We start from the raw sequence: 5,135 nt of genomic DNA, 5'->3' as shown, positions 1-5,135 counted from the left end.
ATGTGAAAGCATAAAAATGTTCCACTCTTGGTCTCAAGTGCTAGATTTGACTACAGAGGACTGGGTCTATGTGCTCATCTTGTGATCCCCACATATCGCAACTTTACATGTAGTGTGTGAGAAAAGGTTTTCACTTTTGGTGTGATGAGGTGTGTTTGATATGTGACAGGGTCTATATCGACAACGTGCATTTTTGTTTAATATCTAACATGGTCTATATCTACAATGTGCATTTGTGTGTGTGATATATATATATATATATATATATAGAGAGAGAGAGAGAGAGAGAGAGAGAGAGAGAGAGAGAGAGAGAGAGAGAGATTTTATTATCGTCTTCAAAGGTCAAATATGACCTATGAGACCAAACATTTCATGTTAAAGTGAGTAGCAACTCTCGATGTTCAAGAACTTTACCAATGAATGTTGCAATTGAGAGTGCACATTGTGGTTGTGAGAAAAACTCGTGCAAGGATTGCATGGTCAATGATGTGTGGAAAGCTTGCTTGAATATGATCAAGGGCAGAGCATTGTCTCAAAGTGTGATACTCAGACTCTAAACATGTTTAGGGTAAAGTGTGCATAGTCAACCACTCTCATCACTTGTGCCCCAACGCGCCATCTCACATCACTATGCATGTGTGCTAAGTCGCATAGAAACTATGGTTTGAATGCAATACAATAGGATGGGCTCTATCATATATTGAGGTGTATAGTTTCCTCGTTCCGTGAAGAATGTGGTTTTGTAATTAGGTGCAACATGTGTAGTATAATGTGTGAAGCATGAGCCTCCACATTTGTCCCATGTCATGAGGCGTTGCAAAAAGGCCTCGTCTACAAAACCATTCTTCCATATCTTGCATCCAATCGGAACACAAAATTTGGCTTTTTTATGCATATTTTTTGTTATGCGATTCTAGGAAGTTGATGTGAGGGACGGACTTTTTGGAACCTTATGCATGTATTCAACAAGCTTTCCCATGGCGACAATCTTGATGGGAAGTGACCCCATCGAGAGAGAGAGAGAGAGAACCCATGACTTCCTTGTGTCCATTGGGCAAGCTTACCAACCAACTGAGCTACATCTACGTGGGCAAATTCTAAAGTCGATCGAATAAATGAAGAGGATATGTATGTATATGCAAGGAATTATAGATAGGCGAGAAAATTAGGTTTCGAACCCAAGACCTAATAGTGCTCAGTTCTAACAACTTAACACTAAGACAAAAAAAATGAATTGATAATCGTATGTATTTAAACCTCTTTCTTCATACGCTGCATTCGAGTATATTACGTTCTTATGTTTTTCTTTACAATATTCTTATGTTTTTATTTACACTTTTTACCTTAACTTTCTTACCTATGAAAAAACATTACCTTTATAATAAATCATTTATATAAAAGTATGGTATTTACCATACGCGAATGAGAATTCACGTATGGTTTAGGCCACACACCATTACTTCCTTTCCTCTGTCTCTCGCCGTCTCTCTGTCCTGTGAGCTTTGAGCAGGGCTACAGACACAGACACAGACACAGATCCCCCAAACTCCGAGGCTTCCGAAAGAATCAACCGGGAGCTCACGAATGTGCAGGCAAATGTTGCCTCGTCTTTTACTGTAGGTACGTTGCTGTGACCCGTCTACCAAAATTAAGGATTTCTTTCTTTTTCGTGCATCATCCTGTTCAATAAAGCAAGTTTTCTAGATTCCTTTTCCTGTACTTGTTTGCATTCACAAAAGTTCAATTTTGCTCGAAAAGCTCAATTTCAGGGTTGTTATTTTGTCCTCAAGGCTTTTAAAAAATGGGAGATTCTGTTTTCTCTGCCTAGTACGCTTTCCTTTTTTGGCTTCTGTAAGAAAAAGAGCAGAGCATTCTTTCTCCTCCCTGTTTTTCTATCCTATTCTCTGTTCTGGTTTATTATATTGTCTTGTTTGGGCTAAAAAAACCATTTTCTCTTCTGCGAGTGTGTACGTTTTGTTTTTGTAACTTCTTTTTCTTTTTGGTTATATATATGTATATATTTCCTCAGATCTTTATGAAGGAGATATGTTCTGTTGAGAAGCTGCTATATTTGGCCATGCTCAACGAGTGTTCTTATTTCGCATTTGTTTCCCTTGTAATTATCCCGATGCACCACCTAAGGTACTTGTATTTTTATTTGTTACATTTTGATGAGCTACATTGCTTTGCTTGTTTGATTGACAATTGCTTTTCTTGTTTGTTTCTATTATATGATCTGCATGTGGTTATTATTGTTATTATCATTTTTTATTGTTTAGTCCATTTCATTTTTTTCTTTGTTTCTTATTTTATGTATCTATATAGTGACCGATTGTTATATTTCTGGTTTTGGTTATTGTTTTAAAGCCTTAAATTTTTTAATATTAGGAATTTTGAATTTCTGAAACAGATGTATGTTAAAGAGTCGATATCCACAGTGAAGTCATGGCTAGTAATAGAGATCAGGATACCTATCAATTAGTGCATCCCAATTTGTTCAATTATATTTCATTTATACCTGACTGACTCCCTTCCCTATGGACTGTTCTCTTTCTTCTTCTTCTTTTGTAAATGTAGTGTGTATATTAGAATAATGTGGCAAAAACCTATGCTTTCCCTCCTATGATAGTGAGGGGATCTAGTTACGGTAAATCCTCTTAGGTGGTATAATTGTAGTCACATATAAAGGTAACTTTTCCATGTACAAATCTTAGTTGCGAAAAACTAGGGAAATCCAGTTTTCCCATGTGGCCTCAGATAAGATCTTGATGCAAATGGGACCATCTTGGACATGGACCAGGATATTCCGGAGGAGCCCATCTTCAAATGTGAACTGGTCTGAGTCGTAATTTCCTGAGACTTTGGTCGAATCAAATATGAATTTGATCTCTTTGGCCGGCGATTGGAGCCTGTTGCTGTGAGGGTATCTTGATTTGGAGTGTGTATCTGGCGACTAGGTTGATATTGTCTAGCTTCAAAAGGGTCTTAGCTTCTTGGTTGTGGCCCCACAACCCAACTAAAGTTGAACTCTGCCCTGAGAAAGAATGTTCACTTTTACCTTGCAAGGACCCTGCCCGTAACAATATTTCAAAGTTGATAAGAGATCTTGACAATGCATCAGCGAACAGGGAGTGGTGAGATGGGTACTGTTTTTACGGTCACCACCTCCACCAAGTAAGAATGCCATTCCTCAAAGGTGGAAATGATATTAGGCAACTTCTTATCATATATATTGAATGGTTGGCCTCTATAAGGGTAAATTTCTCAGAGTAGAACTTAACAGGGTTCCAGTTACGGCTGTCATCTGCTAAGGAATTCTCTTTTTATGGTGATCCTCTAAAGTGGAGAACGAGATGGTGACTGTGGTTCTATTGAGTCTGCGAGAAGTTCAATGTGTTGCCAGGCATCTCTCATGAAGAACTTTCCATGAATTCCTGAAATATGTGAATGTGGTAAACAGCTGCCCGTACTATGTGTGGAACACAGTCTTCCTCTCATCTCCAGGCTTGATGTGGGGTTCATTGTAGACACCACGAAAATTGATGTTGTTGGAAAAAATCATCACCAATCAAAGAAGATTGAGAAACGTGTGTGTGGATCAAGTGTTGTGGGTATTGGTTTCAGATGATTATTCAATTGAGTCCCTGATCATTGACACTTGGTGATAGGGATCTGTTCTTCTCAACAAATAGGATAGGTGTCAACCCAATGGGAAACTTGGAATGGCAAATGAAGCGATTCCCAAGATCTCATCAATGTAAAACCAGAGGGCTTGGACCTCGAGCTCAGAGAGTTTGTAGATCAGTTCCTATAAGGAGATGCTTCTTCTTTGAGTTTGATGGGACAATTGATTTTTTGCTAGTTGTATTTTCAATTTTAACCATTGCCATAATGATGTTAGTTACTTATACTGTGTTCTATTATTTGATTAGGTAACATTTGTGGGAGGAGCTTCCCACCCAAACATTGGTAGAAATGTTGATAGAAATGGACGGCTAAACTTGGGTATTTTGAGGTAATGGCATCCGGAGACAACCATGTCAGTTGTACGTTCTCTTTTTATCACTTATATGCCCAAGGCCATATTGTTTTTTCCATATAGGTGGTATTTATAATATTGTTTTACTGTGTAGTACAGCATATCTTGACATACACCTAGGGTTTCACAGTGATATAAAAGACCATAGCTATCCAAACTCTTATCTGCCACACACAAAATATGCTTCAACACATAAAACGTAGCATAATGTTTTTCAAACATAGAACTGTATCTGAATCATCAACCTTTTAATTATTTTTCCTTGTGAAAAATGGTGGCTAGGTGTTGATTGCGATATGCTCTCTAGTTGTTGTCTGAACCTCAATTAGCCAAACCATGCGGGTTGAAGGAAGTGCATGAGTTAACAGTAAGGTTTTTACTTCTTGCTGAGCATAAATAACCATGCTAATCAATTTATCTCTAGACTTGTATATATTTTTCTCTATATATAAGTTTGATTATCCTTAACTAATCCTTAATTGACGTTGGTTCTCTAGTAGGGTGATGTTCTCAATAACTATGGCATGATGAGATGAACTCATTTGATCATATCATACGGCATGATCAGTTCCAATTTTTTATTTGACTTTACAATAATGTTAGCAAGATTTGGAGGCTTCTTAGTATTTTTTTGTTTAAGGACTTTGAATATGATATGCATTAATATAATAATGGTGGATCCCAGTTGAAACCAACAATAAATCATGATTAATGAACAAATTTAAGTGCAAAAAACACTTGCAATTGAAACAACACAGTCAACAATGAACGTATGATAGAAGCCCCATCATCTATAGTCAAAACCATAAAGAAAGAACTAATTTCAGTTCAAAAAACACCTTTGAAACTAAACTATCAACTTTCAAGAATAAACAAATATGCTATTGTGGATAGTAATCAATCAATGATGAGGTAGATCTAATGAGGAAAATTTTAAGGAATGAGACTTCAAAAATTAGGTGGCGAAAACAATTTGGCAATGTAGGTGTTCTTGAAACATTGTAATATTGGTTAGAGCATGAGTGTATGTAGTGAAGTAAATACATTGTTTGCTAGAGCATGTAAATGAGTGGTAGATACATTATCTTTACCATAC

At 37.0% G+C, this 5,135-nt stretch overlaps 1 long non-coding RNA gene across 4 annotated transcripts; it reads left to right on the top strand.

The window, feature by feature from the left end:
* Nucleotides 1-1,538: 1,538 nt before the first annotated feature.
* Nucleotides 1,539-4,579, top strand: LOC147850332 (uncharacterized). 4 transcript variants are annotated; one of them, XR_015531687.1, is made up of 5 exons: nucleotides 1,539-1,620; nucleotides 2,030-2,142; nucleotides 3,933-4,046; nucleotides 4,322-4,406; nucleotides 4,540-4,579. It is a non-coding gene; the product is annotated as an uncharacterized LOC147850332 (long non-coding RNA). The 4 variants fall into 4 exon arrangements; XR_015531686.1 differs by having other exon boundaries at nucleotides 4,537-4,579; XR_015531689.1 differs by having other exon boundaries at nucleotides 4,322-4,411.
* The last annotated feature ends 556 nt before the right edge of the window (nucleotides 4,580-5,135 follow it).

The sequence above is a fragment of the Azolla caroliniana genome, unplaced genomic scaffold (assembly GCF_043228905.1).
Source record: "Azolla caroliniana isolate FFs.n. ecotype wild unplaced genomic scaffold, voAzoCaro1.0.p SCAF_21, whole genome shotgun sequence".
Lineage (NCBI taxonomy): Eukaryota > Viridiplantae > Streptophyta > Polypodiopsida > Salviniales > Salviniaceae > Azolla > Azolla caroliniana.
The sequence above is the reverse complement of the archived record's forward strand: the minus strand, read 5'-3'. Positions and strand labels throughout refer to the sequence as shown.